This window comes from Mustela erminea, chromosome 18, assembly GCF_009829155.1.
Source record: "Mustela erminea isolate mMusErm1 chromosome 18, mMusErm1.Pri, whole genome shotgun sequence".
Classification (NCBI taxonomy): domain Eukaryota; kingdom Metazoa; phylum Chordata; class Mammalia; order Carnivora; family Mustelidae; genus Mustela; species Mustela erminea.
In genome coordinates, this window is record NC_045631.1 from 57,057,951 (window position 1) to 57,075,898 (window position 17,948).

Here is a 17,948-nt window from a genome sequence, read left to right on the forward strand (position 1 = left end):
CTCTGTCCATTTGCGGCTTCCACCAGCCTTAACCTGAACCGTTCAGCCTCCTGGGGCCTCAGGTCCCAGACTATAAAGGAGTCAAACCAAACCCTCCTAGTTCCAGCACCCCGGGCCCAGACACACCCTCAAACCCAGTATATGGCCGACGCCCATCATCTCAGAGGCTCCTGGAGACCCCGCCGACACTGGGCACCTGATAACCAGAAACTCCTGATGTCACCAGCACAGGAGAGCTTGAGGTGCCGGGGTCTACAGGAAAGACGGAAAGGATGGAAACCCCAACAGACCTCAGGTATCGCCGTACAGGACACGGCGTTGTCCTGCTATGAGCTATGTCATCAGAAATGCCTCAGTGGAACCACAAGAAAGAGACACAGAGGCCCTCTAGAGCCTGACCTCCACCACTGTCAGCCCATGTCTGCGCCACCCCTGCCCCCCGGCTTTCTTACTAGGCCCCAGGCCAGCTCTCTGTTCGGGGAACAAATGCAGGCCTGAGCTAAGGCATGAGAGACTGGCCGGAGGTCCTGCGGGGCTCACGGACACCCCCTGGCCACAAGAAGGGCTTGTTTTTTGGCAAGAGCGGAGTACGGTGAGAAGAAAGCCTAGCCGACTGACCTGAGTTCTAGGCCTCCAGATGCTGCCAGTGAGTTGGGACTCCTGCCTCCGTCACCAAAAAACCCTCACCATCACGCTGGGAAAACAGGCATTTTTTTTTTAAAGATTTTATTTATTTGACAGAGATAGAGAGAACAAACAGAGGGAGCAGAGAGAGAGGAGGAAGCAGGCTCTGCACTGAGCAGGGAGCCCGATGTGGGACTCAATCCCAGGATCCTGGGATCATGACCTGAGCCGAAGGCAGACGCATCACTAACGGAGCCACCCAGGTGTCCCCTAAACAAGTTCTGGTTATTGGTGTTCTCTCGCTCTCTCCTCAAAGATTTACTTCTTCAGGGGCGCCTGGGTGGCTCAGTGGGTTAAGCCACTGCCTTCGGCTCAGGTCATGATCTCAGAGTCCTGGGATCCAGCCCCGCATCGGGCTCTCCACTCAGCAGGGAGCCTGCTTCCTCCTCTCTCTCTGCCTGCCTCTCTGCCTGCTTGTGATCTCTCTCTCTGTCAAATAAATAAATAAATAAATAAATAAAATCTTTAAAAAAAAAAGATTTACTTCTTCAATTGAGAGAGAGGGAGAACGTGCCTGAGTGGGGCGTAGAGACAGGAAGAGAATCTGAAGCATACTCCCTGCTGAGCCTGGGGCCCAACGCAGGGGCTCAATTTCACAACCTGGGCTGAAACCAAGGGTTGGATGCTCCACCAACAGAGCCACGCATGCGCCTCTAGTGTCATCTGTCCTCAAAACACAATCCCGGGGCACCTGGGTGGCTCAGTGGGTTAAGCCTCTGCCTTCGGCTCAGGTCATGATCTCAGGGTCCTGGGATCGAGCCCCATATCAGGCTCTGCTCAGCAAGGAGCCTGCTTCCCCCTCTCTCTCTCTGCCTGCCTCTCTGCCTACTTGTGATCTCTCTCTCTCTCTCTGTCAAATAAACAAAATCTTTAAAAATAAATAAATAAAAAATAAAATATAATCCGAGAACAATTCTTTAGTTTTGAGATTCAGCATAACATTGAAGTGAGGGAAAATGTCTCGTAGCTCAAGAAGTTTCCTAGAACAGGGGAGCCTGGGTGGCTCAGTGGGTTAAAGCCTCTGCCTTCAGCTCCAGTCATGATCCCAGGGTGTTGGGATCGAACCCCAAGTCAGGCTCTCTGCTCAGCAGGGAGAATACTTCCTCCCCTCTCTCTGCCTACCTGTGATCTGTCAAATAAATAAATAAAATCTTTAAAAAAAATAAAAAAGAAGTAGTTGTTTCTTAGAACACCTGCAAAGGTTGTCAAGGAAGGATCACCTGCACAGCAACAGATCTGATTAAGCTGCAATCAGGAAAACAAAACAAAACTATAAAGCTAAGACAAGTAAGAAAATAATCCCATCACTTCTCAGTGTGAGATCATCGAGGACTGAAGAGGCCCCCGAGCCTGCAGACTTTCCCTACTTCCCTGACCTACACGCCCACGCTCCCATGCCCCCCACTCCCCACATTCACCCGTCCGTCCACCTGCTGCTCTGGCTGCCAGCCGCCGTCCCTTTACTCGGACCTGTCCGTGGTGACGGGTCACGTCCAGACTGCCTCATGTTAGAGAGCACCTTGCTTGACTTCTACTCTCTGGCATCAAAAGCTCTTAATAAAATTCTTCAGAAAGATAACTCATAGGGCAGAGGATGAACTGAGGATTACATCAAGTGAGAGCTCAATTAGAAGGGTTTTTCCCGACATTCAAAGGCAATTATGCGAAATGCAATGTAGCATCGTGAATTGGAGACTGAAACAGAAAAAGGACTTCAGAGGAAAACTAATCTAAATGAAAGTGTGCAGTAGAGTTTATCGAATAAAACCAATCTTAATTTCTTGCTTTTGACAAACATACCGTGTTACATAAGATGCTAACATTACAGGAAGCTGGGGCACCTGGGTGGCCCACTCAGTTAAGCATCCCCCTTCTGCTCAGGTCATGATCTCAGGGTCCTGGGATCAAGTCCTGCATCGGGCTCCCTGCTTACTGGGGAGCCTGCTTCTCCCTCTCCCCCTTCTCCTCTGCTTGTGCTCTCTCCCAAATAAAACCTCTATTAAATAAAAAACATTAGAGGAAGCTGGCAAAGGGTATACTAGGATCTTTGCAACTTTTCTGTAAATCTCAAAAAGTGTTTATTTTAAAAATGTAAAGATGAGGGCATGAAATAGGACAACAATAAGAATAAAAGAAAGATGGGGTCAGACTGCACACATGTTTCCAAGGCAGGCCTCTCTCTTCCCATGGATGCTGCCGGCCATCTAAGACTCTGAGCTTCCAAAACTGAATCTCCCTCACACGTCGCAGTCCACGCTGCAAAGGGCCAGACTGTCACCCGGGCATGCATTCCAGAAGCCTCAGTCTCTGCCCAGCTTCCTGCCCTGACTCCCTGGGACATCAGGAGACCCCATGTCTGTAGTGAACATTGGTTACTTGCCTAAAAGGTTATTGTTTAATGGGGACAGAGCGTCAGTTAGGAAAGACGAAGACGTTCTGGAGACGGACGATGGGGATGGTCACGTAAGAGTGTGAAGGCGCTTCGTGCCACCGAACTGCACACTTCGAAATGGTGAATTTTGTTCTAGTTTACCACCATCAAAAAACAAACATACCAGGGGTGCCTGGGTGGCTCAGTGGGTTAAGCCTCTGCCTTCAGCTCAGGTCATGATACCAGGGTTCTGGGATCGAGCCCCGCATAGGGCTCTCTGCTCAGCAGGGAGCCTGCTTTACCCCCGCCCCCCTCCTGCCTGCCTCTCTGCCTACTTGTGATCTCTAAATTAATTAATTAATTAATTAAAATTTTTAGAATAAATAAAATCTTAAAAAAACACACCCTCCCGATCGTCTGAGCACTCTGGGTGTGCAGACACCCACGGCTCCAGCCCCGTCAATGTTACACCTGCTTTCCCTGCACCCCCCAGATGGCCCTCAAGGCTCGTGCCCGCCACCCTCCACGACCACCATCCACAACCACCCTCCATCCCTACTGCTCGAACTCAAGGAAGCGCCAGCACTGCTGATTCAACAGTCTCAGCTCTACTTGGGCATCTGGTCCCGGGGCCAAATGCGGCATCATCAAAATTATCCTTTAAAAAGCCCCTAAAGCCATCACTAAGTCCAACACGCCTGTCTTCCCCCGACTGGAACTCGTCGCTGCTTTGTCCACTGAATACTGGTGGAGCTGTCAGTTCACAGACAGGGGCCACTTTTTTCTTTTATTTAAGACTATTTATTTGAGAGAGAGTGAAAACGAGATCACAGAGGCAGAGGGAGTAGACTTGCCGCTGATCAGGGAGCCCGACACGGGACTCGATCTCAGAACCCTGGGATCGTGACCTGAGCCAAAGGCAGACGCTTAACCAACTGAGTCACCCAGCTGCCACACGCAGGGGCCATTTTGTATGAAAACAGAGGACTTGCAACTCTCTTGTGCCTTGTGTGTGTGTGTGTGTGGGGGGGGGGTGGTTGTGTGTGTATGTCTGGTGTCACGCAAATTAGATGCTCAAAAATATAACTCACCTGCCCTGAAAAAGCCTCCTAACTGGCCCCCGGCTTTCCAGCGCCCTCACCTCCTCCAGTGTATGAACTACTGCCAGGGCCAAGTTCAAAGTGGCTCCTCATTACAGGGAAAATCAACAACACAAACCCCAACTCCTTTACACCACAGAACCAGCGTGATACGAAGTCCCTCGGGGGGCAGCAGACCACGCGGCTGTGGGGGCAGCTGCCTGGGTTTCACCCACACTCTTCCCTTAGCACGTGACCTTGGGCAGCCCCTTCTGTAAGACACACTAAATAGTAACACCTACTCCACAGGGCTTTCGCAGAGAGAGCTGAAGAGCCCCCCTGGTGAAATGCTTCCCATAGGCCCAGATCCAGACCAGCCAACGGGTCCCCTCTCTCGCCCACCTTTTCCTCATGCCCTGCCTGTCAGGAGGTTCAGAGCCAAACATTTCCACAGTCCTACTGGCTGGGATCGGCCTTTCCTGCTCCCATCCTCTCCCGAGTCTCCCCTGGATCTCCCCAGAGGCTCCCTGGGATAATGAGGCCGTTGCTCTGAGAGGTAGGGCGCCCGCCTGCCTGTTCTTGGGTTGTTGTTTTTTTTTTTAAATATTTTATTTATTTATTTGAGAGATAGAGAGAGACAAAGAGAGAGAGCATGAGAGTAGAGAGGTCAGTGGGAGAAGCAGACTTCCTGCTGAGCAGGGACCCCGATGTGGGACTCGATCCCAGGACCCGAGGGTCATGACCTGAGCCAAAGGCAGTCGCTTAACCAACTGAGCCACCCAGGCGCCCCTTGTTCTTGGGTTTTAAGTTTTGTTTCAATTTCTTACCTATAAATACTGATACACATAATAAAAGCTCACCAGGACCTTCGATTACATGTAAGCATAAGGGAGCTCTAAGACCTCAGGGAACTATTTCTCCCAAATGTCATGCAAACCTCCTGCATCTGGCTCCGCTCATGCTGTTCCTCCTGCTCAGGACACCCTTCCGTCCCGCCACCGCTGTTCCAAATTCTTCTCCCTTTCCAGGCCTAGCTCAAAAGCTACCTGCATAGAAACTTTTCCTAATGGTCTCCTACCAACCCCCTCAGAAATGTGGTCTGTGTCTCCCAGACAGGACTCAGCACTTTCTGTCTCATGAAGACCCCATTACCTCATCAAACGGAGCCCCGGGCACCAGCTCTGGGCCCAGCTCTGTTCAGGCATGGAGAGCAGTGAACAGTTCGTCCTGCCCTCTTACCTCCTGGTCAGGGAGACCGTAAACAAGGACAGGAAGCAATCAGATCTCGAATAACACTGCTCTGAAGAAAACAAAGTTGAGTGAGGGACTGGAGAGCGGTTTTCTCTCCCACCAGACTAAGTTTCTGAAGCAGCGCAGGCTAACATACAAGCCATTACAGAAAGAAGACTGTAAAATATTTCACTCACAATTTTTAGGGGCACCTGGCTGCCTCAGTCAGGAGAATGTGCAACTCCTGATCTCAGGGTCATAAGTTCGAGCCCCACATTGGGCATGGGGCCTACTTTAAAAATAAATAAATAAATAAAACTAAATAAACAGAATCTGTAAAACACAACAATAACTTTTATAGTGATGACACACATATATGGCATCTTACATCTTGGATGTAATGAATCAAGTTTTTCCTTTTCCTTTTTTTTTTTTTTTTAAGATTTTATTTATTTATTTCACAGAGATCACAAGCAGGCAGAGAGTCAGGCAGAGAGAGAGGAGGAAGCAGGCTCCCCGCTGAGCAGAGAGCCCGATGTGGGGCTCGATCCCAGGACCCTGAAATCATGACCTGGGCCCAAGGCAGAGGCTTTAGGCTTTAACCCACTGGGCCACCCAGGTGCCCTGTTTTTCCTTTTTCAAATGTGGCTCCTGTCAAGTCTGAAATTACAGATGTGGCTCACCTCCTATTTGCACTGAGCAGGACTCTTCTAGAGTGGAGATCGGCAAACTATGGCCTGCAGGCTAGACCCAGCCTGCTGCCTGTTTGAAGTTAAGATTTTACTGGAAACACCCATCCGTTCACTTGTTGTCTCTGAATATTTTCACGCTACAACGGCAGAGCTGACTGGCTATGAAGGAGACAGTACAGCCTGCTAAGCCTCCACTATTTACTTTCTGGCCCTTTCCACAAAGAATGCTGGCCCAGATCGAGGGTGCTCTCTGGAGGCCCACAGCGCCCCGACGGGGGCCTGGGGCGGCGGTGCAGCCTGGGGAAGGAGCCTGCGCCTGGGCAGCACAGACCTCAGGCTCTGGCCCTCGCTGGCTGGCCGGCCGCATGGCTCTGGGCAGGTTACAGGCGTTCTCCAGGTTGCAGGTTCTCCCTCTCTTAAATGGGGACACAGGCCGCTCTAGGGAAGACATAAGATGATAATGCAAAGCATGTGTTACACCGCCTGGCACACAGCAGGAATCCGCTGATGGTGGATGGATAAAAAATAGCAAATTTCAATCATTTTCCTCTTGGACCGGCTGCACTACACTCATAACAACTCCCGTATTTTCCTCCTAGAAGACATGAAAGCCCATGGAAGTCTCAGCAACGACTGGGTATTAATGCCAGTCCGCAGGCCATGGGGGGCGGGGGAAAGCAGGTCTTTCTAACAGGAACACTATGATCTGAAAGCACTACCCAGTTATTAGGGGCACTTAATGTCCCTTCCCTCCTGTCACCCCCTCTTTTGATCATTTCTGGCATTAACACTGCTACCAGAAGACGAAGGCAGAGGGGAGACGAAAACCTCAAACCAGGGACACCCAATAAAACTGGGGGGGGCACACACACACAGAACCTACTGACATCCGTGGGGTTTCTGAAGGACCTACAGGTCAGTCCCAGCCAGCGAACTGGCCTCCCGGGAGCTCGTAAGACACGCAGGGTCTCAGGCCCACCCCAGCTCTTCTGCAAGAGCCCCAGATGGCGCCACACACATCGACCTTTCAAAGTTCGCGTCTGGATTCCACGTCCCTGTGCTCTCCCCACCCTCCTGCTGCGCCTGGTGCGCAGTGTTGAGCTGACGGTACCCGACTCCTTCCGAGACGTGGGCCAGGCATATGCACGCCAACTCCAGGCTGGGTGGGCAGGACGCCCCCCACCGAGCGCGGAGGCCAGCAGAGCACCAGGCCTCGAGCGTGTGCCCCACTGCCGTGCAGCTGGGGCGGCCCCCTGTCTCCAGCGGAGGGGCCTCGCACCGAAGACGCCGGCATCTCCACTCCCGAGCTCACACGTGTGAACGAACGCAGGTCTGGCCAGTGCTTCCACCTGGGTGGTCAGAGCTGCTCCTCGTGAGAGCCTTGAGCGATGGGCGTGACCCCCATTTCAGAATCTGAGAAACTGAGGCTCAGAGAGACCGAGTGCTTCCACCAAGGTCTTAAAGCTCCTATGGACACAAACTTGGATGGCTCCTAAACGCTGGACTGGTGTTTTTCTTCCAGATCATTCAGAGCTTGCTCTGAGGACGGGAAGGAAACCCAGAATGGCACCAACCAGGGGGCCTTTTCACCGGCTTCACGAGACACAGCCTGAGCTCCCTCCCAGCCCAGGCTCCCGGAGAGCCTGCGGCTCCATTTCTGCTAGGTTTTAGCCCCAGACACAGCTACATTTCGGGCACAGCTGACACTGGCTCTGACCAGCTTTACCCTTGCCTACTGGGCTCCTACTCTACCTGGAGAGCTTCACGATGGAAGTTGCTGGAACAGTCAACTACTGTTGATAAATCTGCCTTCCTAGTGTCTGGACGCCCACGTGTCTCAGTCCTTGAGCAGTTACTCACAGTGCTCTCAGAAGAGCCCAGCTTGGACAATAAGCGACACGGTCAACTTACCTAGAACCCTAAGGGGAAGTGTCAGCCGGCCAGGTGCCCACACGGCTCTGCACCCGCCACAAAATGCCTGGGAAAAGGCGCAGAACACTCTGGAGGCGAGTTGACTCCAGCACCTCCCATGAAACTACACGTGAGCCATTCAGAATATAAGCTTTCACCGAACGGAAGGACACACTGTCTTGGTTTCTCAAGAAGCTTCCAAGCCAGGGAGAGAGAACTCACGTGTGCCATGTAAGTGCCGTGGGTGGGGCGCGAGAGGCAGAGAAGAGTGCACGGGGCGGGGGGAGCCCGAGATGCAGGCTACGCGAGGGGCGGGAGACCGCGCACGCAAGGTGGGCGAGGAGCCTCGAGTGACAAGCTAGGGCACGTCAGGAGGCTGGGTCCGGGCACAGTCCAAGCACTACTGTTCTTCTGGAAGGTCAGCCTGTGGCGCGGCGTGCTGGGCTGAAGGAGGGCCCAGAGGCAGCGAGCCCGGGAGAGGTCAGCGCAGGCACGAGACGGTCGGAGAGCGAGCCCGTGCTGCAGGACGGAAATGCAGAGGACGCGAGAGGCATTCTGAACAAAGATCCGATGACAAAACAGAACGGGAGCCGGGAGCCGGGAGTCGGGAGCCAAAGGCACAGCCAACAAAGGAAGAGAAAAACCGGACTCATGGAAACCCACAGAACAGGAGAGAACACCCGCAAATCGTATGGCTGATACGGGACTGATGTCCAGCATAGAGACAACGCCTACAGCTCAGCAACAACCACCCCGGAACAACCCGATTCAGAAATGGGCCAAGGACTTAAACATTTCTATCTTTTTTTTTTTTTTTAAAGATTTTATTTATTTATTTGATAGAGAGAGAGGCAGTGAGAGAGGGAACACAAGCAGGGGCAGTGGGAGAGGGAGAAGCAGGCTTCCCACCAAGCAGGGAGCCTGACGCGGTGCTTGATCCCAGGACTCCGGGTTCATGACCTGAGCCGAAGGCAGACACTTAATGACTGAGCCACCCAGGTGCCCCTAGGACTTAAATATTTCTCCAAAGCAGGTATTTAAACTACGAAGCAGCACATGAAAAGATGCCCAACATCACCAGTCATTAAGGAAGCACAAATCAAGACCACGGTGAGATACGACCTCACACCCATTAGGATGACTACCACGAAAAAATCAGGAAATAACAAATGTCAGCCAGAATGTGGAGAAAGCGGGATCCTTGCACACTGCTGGGGGGGACGGGCATAGGGTGCAGCTGCTGTGGAAAAGAGAATGGCAGTTTTTCAAATAAAAGTAAGAATACATTTACCATATGACCCAGCAATTCCACTTCTGGGGATCTACCCAAGAGAACCGAAAGTAGGATCTCGAAGAGCTCCCGTACACCATGTTCACAAGCTGGGTCGTACACGACAGCTCAGACGGGAGAGCTCCCCAAGTGTCCAGACGGAAGGATATGCCAGAAGCTGTACATACAGCTTTTGGCCTTTAAAACGAGGGACTTTCTGACCTATACTACCGCACGGATGAACCTTCAGGCTGTTACATTAAATGAAGTAGTATCTCACATGAGAAAGGAGAATGGCGGTGGCCAGCGGCCGGCGTGGGGGAGTCGGGCCACTACTGTTCAGCGGGCATCAAGGTTCAGTTTTACAAGACGGCCAGCGGTCTGGAGACGGGACGGGGATGGCTGCCGTCATGAATATGTTACCACCGCTGAGCCGCGCGCTTGCATCAGCATGGGGGCCTGAGAACGTACATGTAAAACAATCCCCAATATTCCGAATTTCAGAAGATGCGAGTTTAAGTACTTAGAGGCGTCTGCCATCGTGCCTGCTTCTAACTTTGTAAATGGCTCGGGAGAAGCTGTATTTACACACGCTCACACGTACGGGGGAAGCACAGATGACAGAATGCTAACCGCTGACTCACGATGCTTGGTGATCAGTACTCACTGGCCCCGTCTTTCAACTTCTCTGTATGTGTGAAGATTTTTCATGATCCAAAGTTGGAAAAAGGACTTTTTTAAATGCCACACATCTGGGGGTGGGAAGGACAGTTACGCTCATCAGACTTCGCAGCCAGAAAGAAGGTCCTCAGCTGGGCGAGGACAGGAGGGAGCTGTCAGGCCAGGGGCGGGGATGTGGTGCGGGTGGAAGCCACCAGACTGGCAGCGGCCACGCGGGTGAACCAGAGCGCTGAAGACAGGCCAGCAAGGCGGTGAGGGGAGCGGGAACATGATGCGGGAAGAAGTCTCACGGAGAGAAGAGGAAAGAGACTAAAGGCTAAGGAGGAAAATTCAGAAGAGTCTGGTCTAAGGAACCCAGCGAAGGAAGTTTCTGGTACGAGGTCAGGACTGACCACAATCAACAAAGGACAAGGACAAGGGAAAGGTGCGTAAAGCAGAAACCGGGAATCCACCAGCCCTCTGTGACCTTCCGGAGAGCCCCTGGCACCAGTGGGGAGAGTGGCCAGGGAGACGCTAAGGGGCTTGTGGGTTGTGAGGGAATGGGGCAGACACCCCTGGCGACCAGCAGAGGACAGGGGTGCCCCCAAAGCAAGCTGCGTGTAGGGAGAGTCACTCTTTCTTCCTGGGCTTGAGGATATCATCAACCTTCAGCACCCTAAGCTCCCTTAAGTAATTAAACAGGCAGAGCAGACGAACAAGGGGATGCTTTCAGCACGGAGTACGAGGACATCTGCTCCCGACGCTTCCAGAAGCCATGCAAGACACAGAAGTGTGTGTCTGCTTCTTCCCACCTGCACCCACGAGGGCCAGCAAGTTGTCCTGCGAACACGCCAGTCACAAAGGCATCACCGACCATCACCACAGCAGCAGCTCCCGCAAAAAAAGATCAAAATTCAAGAAGGGGGAAGGGCCTCCTCAGAGCTGCGGAGTGGGCAAGGCTCTTGCTTGCAGGATGCAAATGAAGACAAGCGGAGAAGGCTCTTTTCAAGACTGCAGGAAATCTCTCCTGCTAGCTGGGGGCTTTCATTTCATTACTGGATAGGACTGACGACTTATTCTTTCTTTTTTTTTTCCTGAAAGCACCACTCAGTACCTTAAATCTAAAGATTTTTAAATTGCCATAGCTAGAATGAATCTTCACCAGATACAGCTTTGTTACTGATTTAAGCCAAAAGTGATCTAGTCTTATTCCTTTGATCCAACTACAAAAAATTTAATGTGTCAGTCTCAGAATATACAAAGCCCTCAACCAGTCAACCAACTTTGACCCCAATAGGCCATTCATTCCAGTACATACCGCCAAGCTGAATACTTCTGGACAGTGAGTGTATCATTTGCCTCAATGTTTATTTTATTTTTTAAGAGGATTTTACTTAGGGGCGCTCAGGTGGCTCAGTTGTTAAGCGTCTGCCTTCGGCTCAGGTTGTGATCCCAGGGTCCTGGGATCGAGCCCCTCATTGGGCTCCCTGCTCAGAGGGAAGCCGGCTCCTCCCACTCCCACTGTTGTGTTCCCTCTCTCGCTGGGTCTCTCTCTGTCAAATAAATAAATACAATCTTAAAAAATATATATTTATTTATTTATTTGAGGGTGGGCAAGCGAGCGTAAGCGTGTAAGCACGGGGAGGGAGAGAGGGAGAGGGAGAAGCAGACTCCCCACCGAGCAGGGAGCCCCAAAGGACCCGGGGATCATGACCTGAGCCTAAGGCACATGCCTAACTGACTGAGCCACCCACGTGTCCCTGCAAAATGTTTAAATGGAATACTTGCTTTTCCCAATCCTGCTTCAGAAGAACAGAGTATATCAACTGTGGGCAGAACTGACCAAAGGACCCATCCAACTCGGTGAGCCCCGGACTGAAGGCAGGCCATCACCCCTCAGCCTCAGAGCGCAGCTGAAAAGCAAAACGAGGGCAAACAGCCTTGGAGTATGTGAGTTCAAAGGGCTATCCCCTAACATGATTCAATTTTATTCTAACTATAAAAATTTCCAGAAAGCGTTCTGCTCCTCCCTGTCTGCAACCACAGATAATGTGTCAGGGGGTTCCTAATACGGCCCCCGAGGCCGGCAGAAATGTCAGACACAGGAGCAGTTCTGACCGTGCGCCCTGCTCGCCGGAGCCGCGAGCGCTGGAAAGCGCCACCCTCTGTGGCCTGGCGCCCGGCCACTGGGCAGGGGGTGCCCGCGGAAGGAGCTGCAGCTAAACACACCCAAATCCTAGTAGCTGGAAGTGAGAGCATCTTGTAAATGAAAAGGCACATTTCCCTCTTTCAAGCATCCATCCGAATCAGCACACCCTCCCTCCCCCACGCAGAAGCAGACTGAGCTCCGGGCAGGAACCGGAAAACTGCCGCAGTCCCAGTCGTACAGCAGCACAGATCGGTCCTCCCGGCTAGAACTCCGGGATGGCTCTTAAAAGAGATCACCCCACAGCCAACTCCGAGGGGAACACCAGGGGCAGCTGAAACCGCGCCTGGGCCCAGCACTGTTGTGATGGAGATTCAGGTCACACACTACAACCACGCCCCTCTCGCAAAACCCTGGCCCCACGGAGGTTCTACTGGACAACATTAGGCCTGGGGATCAAAAAGTAAAAAAGCAAAACTTCTCTAGATGGAACAGGAAAATTTAAAAAAAAAAAAAAAGAAAGAAAGAAAGAAAGAAAAGCAGGGCTAACAATGAAGTGGGGATGGGGAGGGCGCAAAAGGGCCTTTCATGTCCTACAACAAAACCAAGGTGGAGAGCACAGTCAAGTTCGGGGCCACTAAAGGGGAAGGAACCGAGTGGCGCTCAGCCTCTCTCCCAAGAGTCCTTCAGAACCTGTCTCATGACTCAGCATTCCCAGCGGGAGGGTGACAACAGCAGCAAGAGAGGGGACAGGTCTTTGGAGGCAGGAGGTGAAGCAGGATTTCCTAATACTGACCGGTTCTGAGACAACACCGACCCAGTTCCTCGGACTTTGCGGGGGAGGGGGGTGAGAGGGGGATGAACCAGAGCTGGAACGAATCACGCTTACAGAGACCGCTTTCATTCAACATCTAGGGGCACTCACAGCTTCTCTAGAAATAAAATGCGCTTTTTGACAATTACTTTGAGAATGAGTGCGGGGCCATGGAATGAAAGGTGCAGAACAGAAGCTCACGGCCAGTGTCAATCTGCCGGCTCCCCTGCCGGGTCCCCAGTGCGATTTCCCTCTCTCCTCCCACCCATGCCGACACCCCGCTCCTTCCTCTCTCCTCACCTGTGGTTACAACCTCTCCTACTAAGACTTCCAAGTGTTGGAAGACCGGATGATTGATGCCAGGCACAGGGTCTGTGACTCATGTTTAATCAGGGTGATCTATGAATCCTGAACTTAAACATTCTCAGGTGAGAGCAAACTACATCTACTTCAACCTGTAGTCAGGTTCCTCCACTTACTAGCAGTACGACATTGGACAAGTGCTCCTCCTCTGAGATACACGGATAACAGTAGCACCTAATTCACACAGTGGCTCGGAGCACCAAGTAATACACGTAAAGCACTCAGTGCCCGGCACACAGTAACACTACATAATGCTTGTCCTTATTACTGTTATTATTTTAAAACACAAAAGCAAGACTCTACCATCCTTGTAATTCATTCTTTTGGAAATTTCAAAAGATGTCTTCCAAATTCTGGAAAACATATACACATATATATTCATTCCACATCACCCTCTACCCCAGAGGTTAGTGGACTTTGGCAGGTGTTTCTTTTCCTTTTTCTTTCTTTCTTTCTTTCTTTTTTTTTTTTTTTAAAGATTTTATTCATTCATCTGACAGAGAGCACAAGTAGGCAGAGAGGCAGGCAGAGAGGGGGAATCAGGCTCCCCGCTGAGCAGGACCCTGAAATCATGACCTGAGCCGAAGGCAGAGGCTTTAACCCACTGAGCCACCCAGGCACCCCAAGATAGGTGTTTCTTTAAACGCGTATAAGTAACAGAGAGGGGGAAGTTCACGAGTGTTTCTAGAAGAGGCTCAATAAGAAGTCGTATCTATAATCTACCAGGTCATAAGCAACAACGTGATCAATCAGGAGGACTCCTCCAGCACTGAAACTGAGTCCTCTGGGGCACCTTTGGCCTCTGGAGACACAGCACTCTGTGATTCGCAGAACTGATGTCCCGAAGGGGTGGGGCTGGCTCCGTGAGACGGTCGTCGGGACGGGGACCGCCAACAGTCCAGCGGCTGTACTACCCACCTTCACTTCTGCTTCAGGCTCGTTCTAGGGGCTAGAAAGACAGACCTTTTCTTTTCTCACGGAAAGAAATGAGGCAGTGATTAGGGCAAGGTCATTCAGAGTAGGTGACGGTTGGGAAGAGCACCCAAGCCTTCTGGCTTCCAATCACAGGACACAAACACACGTCCCGCATCTGCTGAAAGTGCCCTTGAGCGAAGGGGCAAGTCAGATAGAGACGCCTTCAAGGCGCTGAGTCCCCAGAGTTAGAAGGGGGAATCAAAGGACAAAGAATAAAATCACACAACAGCTGTGTGAGTCTGCAAGTGCTGTGATCCTATCTGAATAAAATGCAATTAGATGCACTCAGTCCTGCATCTTGGTTAACCTTACATAACTCCTTCCTATTACATCACTAAGAACAATTGTTTTTAATGGGCCCACACCTGGACAAGCAAGGTAAGCACCCTTCACATGCTATGATGCCTTAGCTGAAGAGTTTTCCCCAAGGAAACGCTGGCTTGAGTAGAAGCCAAAAATAAACTGAAAAGCCCATTCCTAAGGGACCTGTCATGAGGGATGCTACACACACACACATACACACACACACACACTCTTAAAAAAGCAGAGTGACCCAGACGTAGCTTTGATTTAGAGACATTAAACCTCAAGTCAGGAGCGGCTCTGGATGTTGTGGCAAATTGAAGCAAAAGACCGTGCACACGATGGGAAAACTAAAGCATAAACAGGAAGCCCCCGAACTTGGACTGACAGACAGTCTGTTCTCTTCCGAACAGGGGCTGTTCTGCCCAACCATGACAGGTGGAGACCGGAAGGACCCACCATGTCTAGCCAGTGCTCAAGAAGGCAAAGAGACTGCTGGCGTTTGGCTTTATTCCAAAATGCTACTCAAGGATGGCCACTGATGGGGAAGGGGCAAGTCTCATAGAAGATCTGCGGCCAAATGGGAAAAGTTGCAAGTGGGTAGGTCAGCTGCCATGCTGAAGGGGACAAAAGATTGAGGAAAGGAAGGAGCGCAAGGCATGTGCTTGTTTTAAGTCCTAAAAAAGCTTAACTGTGGCTGTAGGCAGCCTCGGGTACTGGACCATAAATTCTGCAGTTTCAAGGGAAGAGCTACTTTTTTCCTCTCTTTCTTTCTTTTTAAGATTTTATTTATTTGACACAGAGAGAGAGAGCGAGAGAATGAGCACAAGTAGGGGGAGCAGCAGGCAGAGGGAGAAGCAGGCTCCCAACTGAGCAGGGAGCCTGCTGCACTCGATCCCAGGACCCAGCGATCATAACCTGAGCCACACAGGCGTCCCTACTTATTTTACTTCTGTTGATAATTTTCACTGAAGTGGCCAGGAGGGGGTAGACCTATTGGCCAGCCTCTTCATCTCTCTTTATGAATTCGTTCATTAAAAACTTGAGACTAGTATTAGGCCTTTACTCATTGCCCAACAAATTCACCTGAAAACTACAAAGACGGTCCACAGCCTACTAAACACTCCACATTAAAAGGGTACTATTAAAAAAAAAAAAAATCTAAGAGGTGGCAGCTTTAAAAAAATTATGTTTCTCGATACTGTCACCACACTATACTATCAGTAACTGGGTTCTCAAATCTCATAACCAAATTAGTGATGGAGGAGGAATCAGAACCTAAATGCTCAGCCTTGGTCTAGTGGCCTTTCCTCTACCACACACTGTCACCTCCTCGGATTTATAAGGGGTGAGAGGTGGGAAGAAAAAAAAATCTTCCTACCACTTCCTAAACTGCAAGGTCCCACTCAGCACCCTAGTTGGGGTCATCTATGCCTAGGGTTCAGGGTGACCTACGGCTACCTATCAGGTATACAGCCCCAAACATACTCTTTTTTTTTTTTTTAAGATTTATTTATTTGACAGAGAGAGATCACAAGTAGGCAGAGAGGCAGGCAGAAAGAGAGGAGGAAGCAGGCTCCCCGCTGAGCAGAGAGCCCAAGGACTCCCGGGCTCAATCCCAGGACCCTGAGATCATGACCTGAGCTGAAGACAGAGGCCCAACCCACTGAGCTACCCAGGCGCCCCCCAAACTTACTCTTAATTCCTAAAAGGACTGGGTCTTGCCATCCACACATGGACACTACACGCCACCACTTCCTAGAGTTCCTACGCCCCTTAGCCTTTCCTAAGTTCAGAAGCTACAGACACTCCAGTGGCAAAGAAAACACCGGCAGTGGAGCCACAAGAGAGTTCAACAAATTCAAAGCAAATCACAAGAGGGCAGCTTCCAAATATGTTCACTGGTGCCTTACGATTACTTTCTATTTAATTCCTAGACAAGTATTTTAAGTCAAACTTGGGATAAGTACACACGGTGGCAGGAGGCAGACAGAACGTAACTGTAAATAAAGTTAACCCCCAAAGTCAAGATGAACAGGAACAACAACTGATAAACATGGCAGCTCCCGGCCGTGGAGCTGGGCTGGCCTGCTGAGTCCCAGGGCAGGGAGGCCATGACACAGGGAAATGAGTTGCATTCTGAAAGTCACCAACCTTTGGAGAAGATGGTTAGGGAAAAACATTTTTCAAAAACCCACAGAAAGACATCAGCAGCCGTTCGTTAGTCCAGACAATGCAGAAACACTATATAAAGAGCAAGAATCTTCTCCTTCCGATGTAATGACACTGGTGGTAATTTTTAACAAGCATTCCGCTATTAAAAGTACGACTTTCCACATACTTTTGCACATGAACTTGTAATCTTCTTTCCCGAGTCAGAGCAGCTAATGCCTGATTTGCATTTTTCTGAGGGGAAGCCAGGGGTCCTGTATGCGGATTTCTCTGTGGATGCCTGCACACTGGCAAGGAGAAAGGCCCTGCTGGGGGCGCCTGGGTGGCTCAGTGGGTTAAAGCCTCTGCCTTCGGCTCAGGTCATGGTCTCAGGGTCCTGGGATCGAACCCCACATCGGGCTCTCTGCTCAGCAGAGAGCCTGCTTCCCCCTCTCTCTCTCTGCCTGCCACTCTGCCTGCTTGTGATCCTTCTCTCTCTGTGTCAAATAAATAAAAATCTTAAAAGAAAAGAAATACCCTGCTGGTATCAAGTCACTTCTGCCACTAGGAAGTAGATCACAGGCTCTTTTGGGGAGTGGGTCCTTTCCCCTGCCAAGAGCCATTATCAAAGACCCCCTTTGCAGCATGGCAAGAAGCCCTATTCCTATATGGCCTTTGTCTCCCAGTGTGTGAGAAACCCAGATTAACTTCTCAAGTGCCCTCCCCTGAAATCAGACCTGTCAACAGCCCAGGCCTGATTCCTGCTTAGAAATGTTTTTCTCAAGGGGCGAAGGAGAAGCAGACGAAGAAGGGGTGAGAGATACAGGGGTGTGTGCCTGCGAGTGTGAATCACTGATAGGAATTCGCACTCAGGAAAACAAGACAGAAGCAGCAGCCACCAAACCAACCCCGGTTCAAGGTTTTAGGTTTAAGATGATAAACCCCTTTGTCTACAGGACTGCAATATTCACCAGCCTTACCCCAATACCTTAAGGGAGTCTGATGTTTGCATGACAGCCTCAGGTCAGGAAAAAACCTTGGGTTTCCAAATGGGTGGCTGGTCTCCATCCATGGTTCCATAGTCATTTTTTTTTTTTCCTTCAGAAAGTCCTACTGCACTTGGGAGTCCTCGGTCCCAGCCGCAGCTGTCCCATCTCCCCCACCCTGTACTATTAATATCACGGCTCTGATTGTTAATGATTTTACTCACAAAGTTCCCCGCAGCAATTAAAACGAGGCAACAAGGTAAAAAAAAAGGGGGGGGGGAGGAGGGTGGGTTTCTTTACCCATAATAACGCA

General features: G+C 50.8%; 1 protein-coding gene across 2 annotated transcripts in view; it reads right to left on the reverse strand.

Moving 5' to 3' along the window:
- Window positions 1-17,948, reverse strand: part of UBE2O (ubiquitin conjugating enzyme E2 O) — a 56,507-nt gene that overhangs the window by 37,558 nt on the left and 1,001 nt on the right. The gene's annotated exons all lie outside the window — the stretch shown is intronic.